Source organism: Lissotriton vulgaris, chromosome 7, assembly GCF_964263255.1.
Source record: "Lissotriton vulgaris chromosome 7, aLisVul1.2, whole genome shotgun sequence".
In the NCBI taxonomy this organism is placed as follows: Eukaryota; Metazoa; Chordata; class Amphibia; order Caudata; family Salamandridae; genus Lissotriton; species Lissotriton vulgaris.
In genome coordinates this window covers 140,530,559-140,549,096 of record NC_141695.1, presented here as the reverse complement: position 1 = coordinate 140,549,096, position 18,538 = coordinate 140,530,559, and positions in this window count along the sequence as shown.

The window sequence follows — 18,538 nt, the reverse complement described above, 5'->3', positions numbered from 1 at the left end:
CAAAAACCACACAGTGTTTGTTAGTTCTAAAGTTTTATTCTCAAATAAGAAATTAAAAAACGATTTCTTCATTTTTAATAGCGCAGTATTGCAAGGGAGCGCTGGTGATGAGATAGATGACGTTAAAGTTTAAACAACATTCCCTTGAATCAATATAACTTAACACATCAAATTATTAGAATAACTGTGCGGGAGCCCCCACCTTCTAAAGTACTTAAAGTACTGCTGGTGATGAGGAGTAGGTGGTGAATTGTCCTGTTGGCAGAAGGGCAATGGAATCTTCTGTCTGTAACTATAAAAAGGGTGCATGTTAAAAAGCAATCATTCATCAGTTGTGCCAAAAAGTGTAGCATTTAATGGCTAACCATATAAAAGGTTATCACCCTCCCCAAAACCGTCACTTTTTTTCATTCCCAATAATTAAAAATTGGTTATGTATTAACATTTTCTTTCATTACGAGACGACATAGGGGGTGGTGTATGGCATCTGAAAATATGACATGTTATTTCTAGACGTCACAACATCGGATGCGGCACCAAACACCAGTGCCGGGGCCAGCAGTGCAGAGGGGACCACTCCAGGTGATGCGGCAGCGCCACAACAAGTGCCACCAGGAAGAGTTGAAGGGGAAGGCTCAGCGGCGGCGGACGGTGGTAAGTTATTATACTCCTTACTTATTGACATTTTTGAGTAGGCTCGCAAAGGAGTGTATGATGTACTGTACAGTAGACAGTACACTAGTACAAGTACACTGTACTGTTAAGAACAGTTACTAATTTAGAACTACATTTTTTGCCAATCACGGAGAACACAGTCAACCTTGACTTAGCCATAGCATTAGCGGCGGTAGTTCTCGGGTAAGCAATGGCCCCCTCTATGACTTCAACTCAGCTGGGAAACTTTTATCATGAAGACAAGTCATATCAGATGAACTTGAGGGATGTGAAGAACGAAAAGGGAAAGAAGGGCGAAAGGAAGGACGAGTGAGTCGTAACATTTATGACTGTAAAGAAAGATATGTGTTTTTGAATGCAGGCAGAGGTGGCTGATAGGAAGGAATCACATGCATGGCTGCTTGAAACAAGGATGGTCAGAGGAGAAAGAAAAGATGACTGCATGTGTGGGTGAATCAGAGAAAATGCATTTGTGGTGTGCATTGCAATATATCATTTAGGTCAAACTCAAATGCAAGTAAACTTGGTACAGTTGAGACATTAGGAATAATGATAGACGTTTACTTTGGGAGCCTGGATGGTATCTTCTTCTTCCTCATAGATAGCAGAGGTGTATGTAGTAGAGCAGACGCTCAGTGGATGAAGAGTGTTACTTTGAACAGCATGTCTGTGCCAGAGAAGCATAGCTGAGGAAATCCAAATACTAGAAGTTGTGATTGTTCAGAAATATTCCCTTGACTAACAGTACAGTAGTTTACTTTGCAAGCACAGCATATATTGTCAATGTATTGTATAGTTGACATTATATCAAGTAAAGTCCCTTCCTCCGGCAATTATGGATACCACCCTCACTCCCTATGTTAATAATTTTCTTTCAGCTGTGTCATGGGTGGATTATTGCTGTTGTTCACTCAATCTATCAAAACAAAGCACCTAAAGCCATCCATCATATAAGCAAAGATCATGTGATCGACAGGATATAGCATCAGAAATGAATAATCTTCATTTTCCTTTTGTAGTAGTCAAGGCCCTGGGGGGCAGTGCAAAATATAAATTACATTGAGCAGTAGCCCTTGATGTAACCGAGTATGGCCAGTGCCACCCATATAGAAAAGTAAGAGCTTCCCTATCACCACCTGCATATCCTGCTTAAAGTAATGCGAGTCTGCGTCATCATGGCTTGTGTCTGTTTTTCTTGGGTGCAAGCTGAGTGAGCTGGATTTATGCTGCCGGCTAGGCTACCACAAGTTCACGTACAAGTAATTTCTTTTGCAGAACAAGAGAAAAAAAGAAGACTGGTGTAGTCTCTGACTCTCTGACTATGTAGTAGTGAGTCCATAGTGCTGCTAGTAGAATTCCTGAAACTCCCACTAATGTCACAGGCCTACAAAGACGGCGGAAAGATACATGCCAAAATGCTATACTGTGCTTGCAAGTTGCTAGTGTTACTGACTGTGAGACAACTTCCTGATGAATTATTTTTAGTTAATGTTAACGACTATTCGCTACAGTATTTTTCTATCTTTCTTCATATAGATGCTCCGCAACAAAAGCTCCCACGGAAGGAGATGGCTGTCCGGGCAAGGGCCCGTAAGCTGGAGTCCATTTGCCCTGAATATCGGCGGCTGTGGGCTCAGGAGCAGGACGAGGAGGAGGCAACTACTGCATCCTCCTACAGTGCCTCCGGGTCCACCAGCCAGCAGCCTCCAGCTAAAAGGTGCTGTGGCCCGACAGCCTCCCACCGCTGCCGAACAGCAGCAAAAACAACTGCTGCCCCCCCAGAGCCTGGATGACACGTGTGCGCACCCTCAGAAAAAGAGTGGACTTCCTAGAGCGCTTGGCTGAGAAACAACAACGCCAGATGCGAGACCTCTGCAAAGAGCTGCGGGACCTCCACAAAGAGCTGCGGGACCACCTGTCTACAGGACACCGCCGGAGGAAGTGACTGTCCCTTGCCCCTTTTTTAAAGACTATTGGGGGGGGAATCGGGAGTTATTTGGGACTTTTCAGAGGACTATTTGAAATGGACAATTGTTTGGGTTAGGGAGGGGTGGGACTAGTTTATTTTTGTTAGGGTTAATACAATTATTTACTTTACATACTTTAGCATAGTGTACGCGTTGATGTTATTTTGTGGGGTGGTGGGCGGGGGTTACGGCACGTTTGGTTTCCTCAAACTTACCAGCATGAATTATCTAAAACGTCCAAAAATGTTCAAAAGTGCCACTAACAGAGTTAGTGAATTCAATTGGACTACTAGTACTTTACTAGTACTACTGTCAGTTTCTCCTCCGATTCTTAGCCCTTTATTCTACCTCCCCAAAATGCTTATCTTACCTGTGATTCGTGTTTGAGAATAGAGCTAGGCACAGCGCTGGCTGCATGGCAAATGGCGATTACGCCACGCCGGACCGAAATTCCTTTGTTGTGGTGTTAGTAGGAGTGGTACCACACTAGCAGTAGCAGCATATGAAAAACAAAGTAAAACAATTAGACATTGAGTGGCCTGAGAGGAGTATTAGAAGGAACAGTAGCCTTAGCAAAGCTGAAGATAAGTCTGGGGAAAAAAGAATTGCATGGATGATTATGGCTACAACAAGAACAGTGACACAGCAGCGTAGCAATTCTTCTTGACATGTAGGAGTATGATGTTGATGATGGATCCAATCGATGGTGGGCATGAAATTCAGAATTTATTTTAAAATACTTTTTTTTAACCAGAATTACAATATCCGAGGATTCATCGAGCTGCCTTGAATTGATTTGAGGAGGTTGCTTGCACCTCATCCTCCCCAGCAAGTGTGTGGAATTATTGTTTTAATTTACTCACACCTCAATGAAAACCACACAGCCCGGGGGAAGAGGGTTAGGGTTTGAAACTTGGATGGGAACGGGGTTTGTGGGGAAAGTTTTGTGGAGAGAGGGGAAAAAAGCACAGCATGGACAAACAACAAATGAAGATATACAAATCTTTGGATACGAAACTATCCATAAATCTTTTGAGGGACATAAAGAAGAAACAATGTGACAGTACAGGGCTGCGGTAATTACGCAATTTCACTTGCCTATCTGCCCTCAGAGAGAAAAACCACTTAGTACATTAAATTAGTTTAAAAAATACCAAAGAAAAAAGTATACAATGGCTGGAGGGATGAATTGAAGCAGAGAGGAAACAAATGCACAGAGTCACACTCATAGAAGTTCACAGCAATAACATTAATTAAAAGATAAGTAGAAATGAAGATGGATACTGTAACTGTATGTTGTTGTAGTTGTCCTGTTAAATTTGGGAAGTTGCATGCATCCAGACATTCATCTTTTTTGCGGTACTCCTCCATTCCATCTGACGATCCGTTGACCAATGTTGGGGACCAGAAGACACCTTGTCCACTGCCTGACTGGCGGATGCTGAATTAGGGCTCGCATTGCACAGGGTAAAAGCCGGCCTGTAATTGTTGATGGAAAAACAGGAAGTGATATTAAAACACCACGGAGGAAAAATAATAAGGTACGCTGTGTAGTGCAAAATAACACTTTCAGTTTCAGAGCCGACAGTATTACAAATTTCAGAACGAAATTAGACCTTCCCAGCAGTGCCCCCAGGCCCCTCAACCCACCCCCAAAAAATTAGAACACCCCCAAACAGGCCAAAAGCAAAAATGTAAAAAGCCACACTACAGAGGCCTACCTTTAAATCGCTCAAAACACGCTCTGCAGCTAGGCCCTAACTCCCCTTTTCCACCATGGACTTTCTCCAAACCACTTGCAATCAAAAATAGACCTTCCCAGCAGTGCCCCCAGACCCCTCAACCCACTCCAGAAATGGAGATCAACTCAAAACAGCCCCCAAAAAACCCAAAGGAATGCTATCCTCAGCGAGGCCTAACTTTAAATCGCTCCAAACGCGCTCTGCAGCTCGGCCCTAACCCCCCCTTTTCCACCATGGATTTTTTTCAAACCACTTCCAATCAAAATGAGACCTTCCCAGCAGAGCCCCCAGACTCCCCAACCCACCCCAAAAACCTAGAACCCCCCCAAACAGCCCCCCAAAAACACGCAAGTGAGCTAAAAAATAAAAACTTTTTCACCATGGATTTTCTCAAAACCACTTGCATCCAATATTAGACCTTCCCAGCAGTGCCCCCAGATCCCTCAACCCATCCCCCAAAAAGTAGAACACCCCCAAACAGGCCTAAAGCAAAAATGGAAAAAGCCACATTTAGAAAATCTAGAGGCCTACCTGAAAATCGCTCCAAATGACCTCTGCAGCTAGGCCCTAACCCCCCTTTTTCACCATGGATTTTCTCCAAACCACTTGCAATCAAAATTAGACCTTCCCAGCAGTGCCCCCAGACCCCTCAACCCACCCCCAAAAATGTAGAACAGCCCCAAACAGCCCCCCAAAAACACGCAGGAGTGCTATCCTCAGCGAGGCCTACCTTTAAATCGTTCAAAACGCACTCTGCAGCTAGGCCCTAATCCCCCTTTTTCACCATGGATTTTCTTCAAACTACTTCAAATTAAAATTAGACCTTCCCAGCAGTGCCCCCAGACCCCTCAATCCACTCCCAAAACAGTAGAACACCCCCAAACAGGCCAAAAGCAAACATGGAAAATGCCACACAGTAAATTTAAGGGCTTCCTCAAAATCACTCCAATCGCGCTCTCCAGCTAGGCCCTAACTCCCCTTTTCCACCATGGATTTTCTCCAAACCACTTGCAATCAAAATTAGACTTTCCCAGCAGTGCTCCCAGACCCCCAACCCACTCCCAAAAACCTAGAACCCACCCAAACGGCCCCCCAAAAACTCACAAGTGAGCTAAAAAGGAAAAACTTTTTCACCATGGATTTTCTCCAAACCACTTGCATCCGATATTAGACCTTCCCCGCATTGCCCCAAACCCCTCAACCAAACCACAAAAAAGTAGGACACCCCCCCAAAAAAATGGAAAATGCCACACAGAGAAAATTTGAGGCCTACCACAAAATAACTCCAAAATGCACTCTGCATTGAGGCCCTAACTCCCGTTTTCCACCATGGATTTTCACCAAACCTCTTGCAATCAGAATTAGACTTTTCCAGCAGTGCTCCCAGACCCCCCAACCCACCCCCAAAAACCTAGAACCCTCCAAACAGCCCCCCAAAAAACTCACAAGTGAGCTAAAAAGGAAAAACGTTTTCACCATGGATTTTCTCCAAACCACTTGCATCCGATATTAGACCTTCCCAGCATTGCCTCTAAACCCCTCAACCAACCTGCAAAAAAGTAGAACACCCCCAAACAGGCCAAAAGCAAAAATGAAAAATGCCACAATAGAAAATCTAGAGGCCTACTGTTGGGGTTCAGGGGGGGCAGGTGCCTTCTGTCTAGTTCCCCGGTCACTGGTTTTAGCGTGTAGTGCCAAGTGCATATGCAAATTTATGGATGCTCCCTCAGGCTTGCCTTAAAAGGGCTTGCCCGCAGGAAACCGGTGCTTGGTTTCTTTGATGGTCCCTCGCCGTGTGTTTCAAGTTCCTGTTTTTCTACCTTGTTCCCTCTCCATTGTGCTCTATTTCAGCGGACCTTTGGAGGGCTGGTTTTTTTTTTCACAACAATTTTATTGATAAAGATGAGCATATGAAATAGAGTGGCACCCCACATTCAGGATGATACCACCAGACATTTTGGTACAACCGTAACATAGGACTGAGTGTCCAAGCAAGGAACCAATGTAATCAAGGATACACGGAAACATTTACCCCACCTTCATCTTTTCAGTTAACCACCCACCCAACTCCCGGGACCCTCCCTGGATCCCGCCCTAACCCCATGCATGTGTGTACGAACTGCGCTGATGTAAGCTCTTGACGTGGCTATCGTGTGCGTGGGAATGGGTTTCGCCGGACCATGTGGGGCTAAAGGTCTTCATCTTGTTCCATTGGGGGGTCTAGCGTCAAGCCCCTGTAGTCCGCCCACCTCTTCCATACTTTAAAATGTTTGCGGGGGCATCCCCGCGCTTCAAATATTGGTCTCTCCAGACCCATACAGAAGTCCATACCAGCCTTCCATGCACTCAGGGGGGGGGGGCTCACGTCCTTCCATGCTCGGGCCAGGTCTCTTTTGGCTACCACTAGCCCCAGGAGGAGCAGGTGTCGCTTATAGATATTACCACCAACCCCTTCCAAAATGTGCAACAGACCCAGACGGTGAGTACGGGGGAGGGTCCAGCCCAGCACCTCCGACAGGCAGCCCATACAACCCTCCAGAAGCCAACCAGTTTGGAGCACGACCATACTGTGTGGAGCAACGTACCCACCTCCGCCCCACATTGCAGACACTCTGGGGACCCAATCAGGCCCGCCTTCCACAGACGCTCACGGGTATAGTAGGCTCTATGAAGAATCTTGAATTGTATGAGTCGAAACCGTATTGCGATAGCCGCTCCCCTCTGGGATTCTAAGGCTTCCCGCCAATCATCCTCATCTAATGGACCGATGTCCGTCTCCCAGGTCGTCTTTAGTGGAAGAAGGGTGGAGGAGCAGTGGGTGACCATCGTCTGGTAAATGCTTGATTCTTTTTTATCCCCAAGATCCCCCATGAAGACCTTCGCCTCAATCGGGCTAAATTCAGGGAGTGAGTCAAGGTTGGTAATACTGGGCGTCAATGCATGCCGGAATTGTAGGTATCGAAAGAATTGAGATTGGGGCATATCGAATTCGGTACTGAGGGCCTGAAAGGACTTGAGCGTCGTCCCGGACATCACATGACCCAGCTGTGAGATGCCTATTGCGTCCCAGCCATCGAAGCCTGATAATTTAGACAGTTCGGGTAGGATACCGTTACGCCACAGTGGCATTTCCGCGGTCAGTCTGCCCCACCAGCCCATGCGACGCAAGGCCTGTCGCCATACAGCAAAGACAAGTTTAGTAACCCTCGGCAACGAACGACGCAGTCGGGGTGAGTATAAGATGGTGTGGAGCGAGTTATCGCCCATCAAAGTACGTTCTAGGGCATAGGCTGGATCCTCACCGTCACCATACCACCATTCGTTTAGAATGAGAAGATGAGCGGCTTGGTAATACGACTGCAGGTCCGAGGTGGCCAAGCCCCCACAGTAGGTGGACAAAAAGCACGTGCGCAGTGCCACCCTGGCGGCACCTCCAACCCAAAGAAAGCGGCCCAGCACTGAATTAACCTGTCTAAACCACTGGGGTGGGATAGGATACGGATGGTTCTGTAGCTGGTAGAGTAAGCGCGGGAGCGCAACCATCTTGAAAATAGCAGATCGGCCAAAGATTGACAGGGGCATACGAGACCAAGTTTTAACATCCGTCTGGACCCGCTCCCAGACGGGCAGCAGGTTACGCTCCCAGGCAGTGTCCGCCGAGTCTGAGAGAAATACCCCAAGATATTTCAGGCCAGCTGTGGCCACTCGCAGTCCCGAAGCCCAGGGATCTGTCACTGTACCTCCGGTTAGTACCCATAGGGTGGATTTATGCAGGTTCAGATATAAGCCTGAAGCCTCCCCAAATAGTTGCATGACTTCTAGGACACGTGGGCCTGAGCGCTGCAAATCAGTAAGGAAAAAGAGGACATCGTCTGCATATAACGCAATCTTATCCGACAGGGTGGCATTCCACACAAAGCCCCGTATCAGCGCGTCACTGCGCACTCTGGCATCCAGGGGCTCCATGGCCAGTGCAAATAGATAGGGGGAAAGAGGGCATCCCTGTCTGGTCCCTCGGCCAATGCGGAATGTCTCCGACACCGCCCCGGCGACCCGCACCGAGGCTGTGATGTCCGTATAGAGGAGCTTGACATATGACAGGAAGACAGGGCCCAGATTGAGCCGAGACAGTAATGTAAATAGGTATGACCAGCTAAACGAGTCGAAGGCCCTGTTGATATCGGCCAGCAACAACGCCGCTTGGTCCCCCAAGGCCCCAACAGCGTCGATCGCCGCCTGTGCGCGTCGGATATTATGTCGCGTTGCCCTGTGGGGCATAAAACCTGCTTGGTCCGAATGGACCAAGTCCGTGATATGTGGAGCCAGGCGGTTCGCCAGGGCCTTGGCCAATATCTTAGCCTCGATATTAATTAAGGAGATGGGTCTATACGAGTCATGGCTATCTGGGGGTCTACCAGGCTTCTGAAAAACCACTATTTCAGCATGGCGCCAGTCTGGGGGCAGTATACCCCATGCACGTGCCACCTCAATCACTCGGCGATAGTGTGGCCCCAGCTGTACATGAATTTTTTTTAAAAATTCACACGGGTAGCCATTCGGCCAGGGGCCTTAGCAGCATTGAGTTGCCCCAACGCGTCTCCTAGTTCCTCCGCCGTGAGGGGTGCATCTAGGGCCTTCTTGGTCTCATCCGACACCGGTACGGGCGGCAACTCTGCGAGATATCGGGCTAGATCGCCCTCAAGCAATTGGTCACATGGGGCGTACTGGGCTGTAAAGTACGTGGCGAAGCTCGCTGCCAATTCGTTTGGGTCGGTCAGGACCTCCCCATCGCCGTTCGTGAGACCCGGTAGCATGAGAGGTTGGAAGTTGTGTTGGCATAATCTATGGAGCATTGAGCACGACTTGTCTCCCCATTGGTACACCCTACTTCTTGTGGCCAGCCACGCCTGTTTGGCTTCATCCATCAATAGGGACGCGTACGATTGCTGTGCCTGCAGCAGCAGCCGTAGCCCGACCTCATCGCCTCCCTCGCGGTGGTCCCGTTCCAGGGTCGCCACTCACGCAGCCGCCTCCGTAGTCTGTTCTCGACGCTGCCGACGGGCCGCCGAGCACCATGCGATGTCTATTCCCCGTAAGGTAGGCTTCATAGCCTCCCACACCACTCCTTCATCAACACCTCTACCAGGTTTTCCCACCAATAGTGGTCAATGGATTCTCGCAAGTGTTTAGTATATGCCTGTTGCAGGAGATGCCACGAGGACATTCTCCATCTGAACGGCTGCCGTTTCCGAAGGAGGTCCATTCTAACTGAAACTGGGGAGTGGTCGGATAGGCCTCTCGGCAATATGTCAGCGCCCTTCACCCTAGACAAGCATTCTCTAGGTACAAACACACAATCTAGCCGCGAGAATGAGCCATGCACAGCTGATACATAGGTATACTCACGGGTTGCAGGGTGCATATGTCGCCAAGCATCCACCCAGCCCAGCCCCTCACTCATTGCATGTAATCTGGTGGGTGGAAGGGAAGGGGGGGGAGTCTCGGTCACCTCCTGACGCCTCCGGCGATCCACACATACATCCATCACGTCATTCCAATCTCCCCCAATCACTGCCAGTGATCCGGAGATGTCTTCCCACACTGCGAACAGCCTCTCGGCCAGGGCCCACTGCAGGGGGGGGGGGGGGCGTATACACTCCCAAACACCACCGGTTCTGTGCCCACCATGCCCTTAACGAACAGGAAGCGACCCTGAGGATCCACCCATTGCTTCTCATGGATGTATGCCACCCTGCGGTGTATCAATATGGCCACTCCCCTGGATCCCCTGGAGAACCCCGCATGATAAACTTGCTGATAACCAAACCTCTGTAGGCCCAGTGCCTTTGTGCCCATCATGTGAGTTTCTTGAAGCAATAATACATCCGCAGCTTCTTTTTTACCCCAGCGTAACACTGCCCCACGTTTAATCTTGTCTAGTAAACCCCTGACATTCCACGTAATCACCCGCATAGATTCTTCGGGGAGTCTATGAGTCGATTCAGCCATTGTCCATTGGAATCCACCATGCGAGCCCCTTATTCCAGCGCCACCCACCGCACATCACATGGAACATTATTGCGACACACACATGCATTTTACTATCTACCCCAAGAAAAACCACCAACCCCTCAGTCTCACAATCCCCAACAGTTCCCATCCCCAACTCAGCAGCCACATCCCCGGCCGCCCATCCCCTACCTCCCCCCACCCTATACCTCAATGAACTATGAAGTACCTGTCGCGGCATGGGTAGTCTCGAGACCAAAACAGAGGGCCCGGGCCCACCCATACCAATGGATCCCAACATCCCAACAAAAGAACAGTGAGCTCACTCCCCCTCCCTCAGTGTCTCTCTCACGAATGGGAGAGTGGTAGCCCCTGTCATGTAGTCCCCGAACCCCCCACCCCACAACTCTATCTACGATCAGGAGACAGAAGCAGTATTGTCTCAAGGCTGCAATACAGCTAGTGATTCAATGGGTCCCAGGCGACCAGGCGTGTTCAGCCAGGATTCACAGCATTAACAGCAGAAGAGGGGGCCTAGGCCCCGGAGTCTTCAGTGATCCATTCCAAACTGATCTGAATCCTCGGTTCTACCAGTGTCCTGCGTGCCATCGACCGAGGCCGCGCGCTTGCGTGACCTGGAGCGTTTGTTTAGTCTGTTCTTTGTCGTCCGGTCTCTCTGTGCCTGTGGTGAACCCTCGGGAGTGCCCGGGTTAAGCCCTGGTTAAGAATTCGGTCTGACCTGTACCGTTTCATCCATCCACCTGAAAAGGTCCTCCGGCGTATCAAAGAACAGTGTCCGTGATTGGAAGATCACCCTCAGGCGCGCCGGGTACAACAGGGAATATTGTAGCTTGAGGCCTCTCAACTTTGCCTTGGCGGCCAAGAAAGAATGGCGCTGCTGCTGTACGAGTTTGGTATAGTCAGGGAAGATCATGATCTTTTGGTTTTCATAGAGGAGGGTTTCCTTAGTTCTAGCTTCCCTCAGTATGGCGTCCCTGTCGTGATAATTTAACAGCCTAGCGATTACCGCCCTTTCAATAATAAAGCAGGCAGATAGCGACCCTGGGGGCATCCATGACTCCAGCCACTGTGTGAGGAATTGTTCCATGCTGCCCTTGTCACAGCGCTCCGGAAATCCAAGGAGGCGAAGGTTATTGCGGCGTGCCCGCCCTTCTGCATCTTCCACACGGAGCGCTGTGGTCCGCTGCGCAGTTTCCATCGCCGCCATTTTCTTTTTAAGGGTATTTACGTCCTCTTCCACCACCGACACCCTGGACTCGGCTTCCGTGATTCGCGCCACGGCATTTCTTAGGTCCTGGCGCAACAGGGTCACATCTGCGCCAACTGCCCCTATTTTGGCATCCAGCACGTCTCTTGACTGGGTTATGGCCGCCATAAGGGCTGCATTGTCCGGCCCCCCTCCAGATGGACCACCCCCGATGGTCCAGGGCCCCCACCGGGTCCCGTAAATTTGTCGATCGTTACTTGCTTAGTGGAACCGCTACCTCCTCTGGTCATGACTGTCAAGGGTATTAGGGCCACCAGACAGTCGCTGGCCCCCGGGAGGGGAGTCTCGGAAAAGTCACTCCGGGATGGCCCAGTGCCGGATACAGAGCAGGGCGGACTTCAGCCACTGCCCCCAAAAGCTGCCCCCCCAGCCGCCGATGGACAGGGCCCTCTGTGACCAGTGTTGCTCTCCCAGAAGGTGTGTGGACCCACTGCGACCCGCGCCACCGCGCCGGTGTCTCCTCTGGTCTGTGGGCCTGGGGGGGGGGGGCAGGGGGAGGGCCACTACTCACAGTTGCTGCCAGTCGGTCCACAGAGCAGCCTCGGTCCGTCCACCGCTGGCCAGGATCGCCAGGACGTCCGTCTCCCTCCGAGGCCGCCGGCCCCCGGTAGACACGGGGCCGTGAAAATCGAGGTCCCGGCTGCGCCTGGGCCACCAGGCCGCCTCTGCTACTCCGGGCCATTTGTTGCGCCCGCACCTCTTCCCAGCCCAGCCGGACCCCGGGAGAAGAATCGCCAGCAGTCTCTCGGCCTCAGGACAAGCGGGCGCCGCGGCCGTCACCGGGCCAAACAACGCACTCCACAGCTCCGCCAAAATCGAGGCCCCGGCTGCTCCGCAGTCCACCAGGCCGCACCTCGCACTTCGCCGCCCAGCTCCGTTCAGGAGTGCGGGATCACCACCGAGCACACCGGATGGTCCCTGGCGCCTCCGGTAACATTTGCCGCGTTCTGGTTGCGGGTTCGTGGGCTCAGGGACCAGGATAAATCGCCGGATTAATGGCGGGCCGGCGGGAGCTCTATCAAGCTGCGACCGCCATCTCCGCTCGCGTAGCCACGCCCCGGAGGGCTGGTTTTTGGCTTCCCTTTTCCCATTTACCCTGTTTCTAATAACCTTTGGGCAATGCTGAACCCTTATTGGGGCCCTGTTTTGGTACTCGGTGACGCTTCGAGATTCGCGGCTGCGTTTCCTTTGAGTTCTGGCGTCCCGTTTATTTTCTCTTTTTTGTATGCAAACCATCTCGTTGTGTATCTTTTGGGTGGTTTCATGAAGGAGCTGAATAACGGCCGTTTTTTGTGCTACCTTCGTGTTCTTTTAAAGACAGTGGTTTTTTGGGTGTCTTTTATATCCTTAGACGCCTTTTTTCCCCTATCCCTTCTTTGTCCTTTCTTTTGTTATTTTTTGCTAATTCCACCCCCTGTGACATTCTCGGTGTTTCCCGAGGGGGCGTGGTTGGTCTGGGGTTACACCAGAAAGAACCAATACAAAAGCAGTGGATTATTTCCTGTCTCGTATCAAGCTACTCCCGTGTTTTTACTGGGGTAAGCAGGGAGGTCGGTGGTTCATGTGTGTACTTGGCACTGGTTTTGTTAATGGGGTGTGTCTAATCTTGTCCCCCTTTTCTTGTTTAGCGGTCTCGACTGGGTTAAGCAGTCAACTACCATGAAAACTAGGGGAGACGAGCTGTGTTCCCCAAGACCTTGGGTTCCCTTGTTTTGTCTACCCACCTTCTCCCGGTGTTGTGTTCTCCACCACCCGGATTTTATCTGTGGGTGCTGGGGGTCACGGCGAGGGTAGGGGATTGGGACGTTCTTCACTCCTGCGGTGTTTGGCTGGTTGGCAACGGAACAGAAAACCAAGCCCACAAATTGATACACCGCCCGAGAGAAGAATGGTTGAGGAGGCAATGGGAGGGCCGTCTTCGATCTAGGAACTCATGCAGGCCTTAGCACTTATGCAGGGTGAAGTCCAATCCCTTAGACAGGAGAATCATGAGTTACGGGTGACACTGAGAGAGGTCAAGGAAAACACCACGAGGTGAGGGAGGGATCCCTCAGTGAAGGCTAAGACGCCAGTGATTCAGCCAGCCACATTTAAGTATGAGAGGAGTGGGTCTCCTTTGTCTGTTACTGTTAACACTCCTGTGCCGGTGCCTCTGGCTGCTCCTGAGAGGTTTTCCGGGGACAGCAGTAGATATGCTATCTTTATGAATCAGTGTCATTTGCACTTTATGTGTCGACCAACTGCTTTTCCCGATGACACTACTAAGGCAGCGTGTGTAATATCATAACTTTCGGGTACTGCTGCTGGTTGGGCGGTCCCCTTAGTCGAAAACAACGACGCTGTGTTAAGTAGTTTTCCGGCATTGAAGCTCCAAATGCATAGTCTGTTTGCTAAGCATGCGTTTATGCAAGCAATTATTATTATTATCATTATTATTAGGGAAATTTGTAGAGCGCCTGGTTACGCGCACCGGCGTGTCCCCGCACTATGGTAAGTGGGGTAAACAGTCCAAGCAGCCCTCACAGCCGCCTACCTTCCAAATAGGTGAGTCTTATGTTTCCTTCTGAAAGTGGATTCTGAAAGCTCCAGACATAGCTCCAGAGGCAGGTCATTCCACTGCTTAGCAGCCAAATATCTAAAAGACCTGCCCCCCATTTGAGCTTTCTTTATTTTTGGAATTTTCAGTAGCCCTGTGCAGGAGGAACGCAGGTTCCTTGTCGGCTCTTAATGGGTAACCAGACTCTGTAACGGGACTGGGGCCTTGCCGCCCAGAATGCGGTGACACATAGAGAGAAATTAATGTATACGGGTGCAGCACCCGTATACATTCATTTCTCACCCCTACTGCAAACGACGGACACTAGCACCATAGTAAAAATGTCTTTTGATTCGATTGCTGCAATCACGGATAATAGAGCGAATACCAAAGTGTATACAACAGATGAAGCAACCCAAATTTACAAACTTATCAAGGAAACAAAGACTTTTGATGCCCAAGGAGATTCTGTTGCGCAACAGCTAAAGCAACTAGAACTAAATCAGCGCTTACATGCGTCAACATTGATACAATATCACAGTGTGAAACGAATCCCAAGAGGCCTCAGACTGGCCATTCGTCGAATGCTCTACAGATTAAACAATAACCCTCAATTCATGGAAAAGTGGTTTGAGATACTGAACAAATGTTCACTAGATTTGATATTACTGCTGATTGAAGAGCTCGCAAAGACAATAAGAGATCTAGAAGAAGAACTATTTAACGTAAAGAAAGAATTGTCCACCAAAATGGAAGAAGAACCATGGAATTAATTTTTTGAAGAAATAGAAACAAAAGTAGACAAATATGGAAAGTAGCTCCAGGAAACAAAATTGTGCAAGTTCAAGCACGATACTATTGATTACAAGCTGAATGAAGCCTACACCTGGGCCGAAATCTACGCGACAAGAAGATACACGGGCAAAAAACAGCAAGCAGCCTCATCCGAAGAAAGTGTGGTGTCAGATAGTGACGCAAGTACCTCTAGGCAACCTATCGCTCAGCAACAACGTCGCAAACCGGGTCCGCAAGCACCCACCATAATTGATACAGCATCCGCATCATCATCCAATGCTTTTTTTAGGGAAGGGCCAAGCCCAAAGCAAACCACCGGATCAATTACCCATCCAACCGAGCGACAAAAAACATGAGGAGGAAAAGGAAAAGGAAAAGGAACAAGCCAAGAAAACGGGCTTACGGAGCCAAACCAAAACCTAGTGATTAACATCTCAAAATAGCCTCTGTCTAAATTTGAAGAGAGACTGCTAAATAAAGGGACAACTTTCGTGAGCACTTATCACACGAATGAGCTGGAGACAGAAGTAGCATTCTTTAAATTCATGAGGATCCTACGATTAAAGCATTTCTTCACAATACTAAACCCTGTCGAAACAATGGACAACACTGCGGAGAAATTCAAACCTAAAAGCAATTTCCTAGCTCCAGTCTCCCACAAAAGCCTTGATACATTCGAGACTTTAGTCAAAGCTGATATGAGCCAAATCCAATATAGGAGGAAGTTGAATAATCTGACAAGAGCAGGACACAGTGCCATACAATCTTTGGCAAAAAATAAAACAATTGGGATCCAAAAGGCGGACAAAGGTGGAGGATTAGTCATTATGGATTCAGATTTTTACATACAAAAGGGCAATGAACACGTTCAAGATATGAATACTTACGCCAGAGTGGAAAAAGATCCAACGGTGGAAATTTCTCAAACTTTGGACAAAATTTTAGAAAAAGCAGAAGAATTGGGCTGGATCAACAATACTACTAGACGTTACATTAGACAAATTTATCCTAGAAGACCAAGGATATATTTTTTACCAAAAATACATAAAAATCTAAAGAATCCCCCAATCAGACCCATAGTGTTTGGATGCTCATCAATCTTCGAAAATCTAGGAATTTACATTGATGCTCACATGCAATCATTCATCCATGAGTGGCCAACATATCTGGAAGACACATCGGATTTCCTAAGAAGCCTCTCAACTATCAAAACCGAAGGGTGCATGGATTGGACGCTTTGCACCATAGACGTGACATCTTTGTACACGTCAATCCCTCACAAACAAGGATTGGAAGCCATGGAATGGGCTCTATTGAGAACCGACAAACCAGAAGAACTAAAATATCTAATTATGCAGCTTTTGGAATTCTGCTTGGAAAATAGCTATTTTTTGTGGCTAGATGAATATTACACCCAACTCAGTGGAACAGCTATGGGTTTTCCTGGAGCATGCATATATGCCAATATTTTTATGGCAAGGTTTGAATTGGACTATATCTTAGAGGATTGTACTTGGCAAGAAGGTATTGTGTACTCTATACGGTACATAGATGATATCTTCATAATTTGGAAACGGTCTGCCTCAGAACTTATGCAAAACATCAAAAGTTTGAATTTAGCAAACCCAGGAATTCAGTTCACATGCAATACTAGTACAACATCTCTACCATTTTTGGATGTCATGGTAGAAATAGTGGAGGACTCAATTCAAACAAGATTATACAAAAAGACAACTGATAAAAATACAGCATTGTTTTATGGAAGTTTCCATCCGGCTAACCTAATCAATAATCTTCCTATATCACAATTTATGAGGATAGAGAGGATATCATCTGACAGTGAAAAATGTGAGAAAAGTTTGGAAGAGTAGAAACAAAGATATCTAGACAGGGGATACCCCAAAAAACTGCTAGAAGCACAAATTGAGAAAATCAAGACAATACCAAGAACAGAACTATTGCAGAAAAAATCGAAAACTGTTAATAAAAGGATGATTTTCGTATCAAAATACTCGACAGCATTGAGGGACATAAAAAGAATAATTCAGAGAAGATGGGAGATTTTGCAAGTCGAGAAAGATTTTGGGTCATTATCTATTGACAAACCTCTATTCGCCTACAAAAGAGCGCAGAATCTCAAGGAACTACTTAATAAGCCAGTAAGACACGTGGGGATTACTCAACAGCAAGAAATCTACAAAGGTACAACACAATGCTATAATTGCAAGAATTGCAATAATGTTATACCAGGCAATACTCTACTACATCCTCACACGGGAGAAAAAATCCAACTTAGACACACCACCAACTGTAATTCAGAACATGTAGTTTACTCAATTAAGTGTCCCTGTGGACTATTGTACATTGGAAGACTGACAGAAAACTGAAACTGCGGCTTTCGGAACATAAAAGTCGGATCCGTAATAAGAATTATACTTCTCCATTAGCTAAACATTGGATGGAAACGGGTCACACAATAGCCCAACTGAGATTTCAAATCATTGAACTTATCCCGCAGCGACTAGGACTGGATAATGCTAAGATCCTACTCCAGGGAGAAGCCTTTTGGATACGCAAGCTACAGACACTGACCCCAAATTGGTTAAATGACAAAATGGAAATGATTTGCTTTTTGTAAAGCTCTAAATCATCCTAAAAAACTAAAAAAAATTGCTTAACTAGATCCTTGAGGGCCTCGAATCCACAGTGATATGTATATATACACGACATGATACATTGACATTGACATAGACATGCACCTTTTAAGCACACGAAAGCACATTAGTAACATAAGAGTCTAAAATGGATATGATTCATTTGAATGAGATTGTAAATACGTAGGAATTTGTATATGCAAAGCAATGTTTTCTCTTGTTTCAACTTGATTATTTGAGTCTCATCGACTATTCCCATTATTTTCTATTTTTTTGTTATGTTCCTTATACGTAAGGGTATACAAATATTTAGATACTGTTTGAGCGGCAATATATTATAAAATACTGTACACAGCGTAATAAGTCTAAACAACTAGTAAGTATTGCCAAAAGTTCAAACCAGCATTAAATATTCAATCTCTGACAACAGCAATCTTTCCCCTCCTGAGAAGGAAGCCGGGAGGTCTCCTACCTTTCCTTAAATTTTAGCTGCTTTTAACTTGACGAAAATGTAACTTATACAGTTTATGGTATCTGTGCACACCTGATCTCAAGAGGTGTGTAGAGACTCCCTTGCGCTTCGTGGTTCTTTAGGCTCATTCTCCCCCCTCCCTTCAGCTCCAGACCTGCTCTCGGCTGAGTGGTAACGCCGAGGGCAGGGCTCCGGTTTCGGCGGCCATCTTGGGTCGGGTTGGGCTGGTGACGCGCTCTAGCAGCGCTACAAAAGGGGCTCGTGTCAGGTGAGCGGGTGATACAGACAACAGCAATCTTTCCCCTCCTGAGGCGGAAGCCGGGAGGTCTCCTACCTTTCCTTAAATTTTAGCTGCTTTTAACTTGACGAAAATTGTAACTTGTACAGTTTATGGTATCTG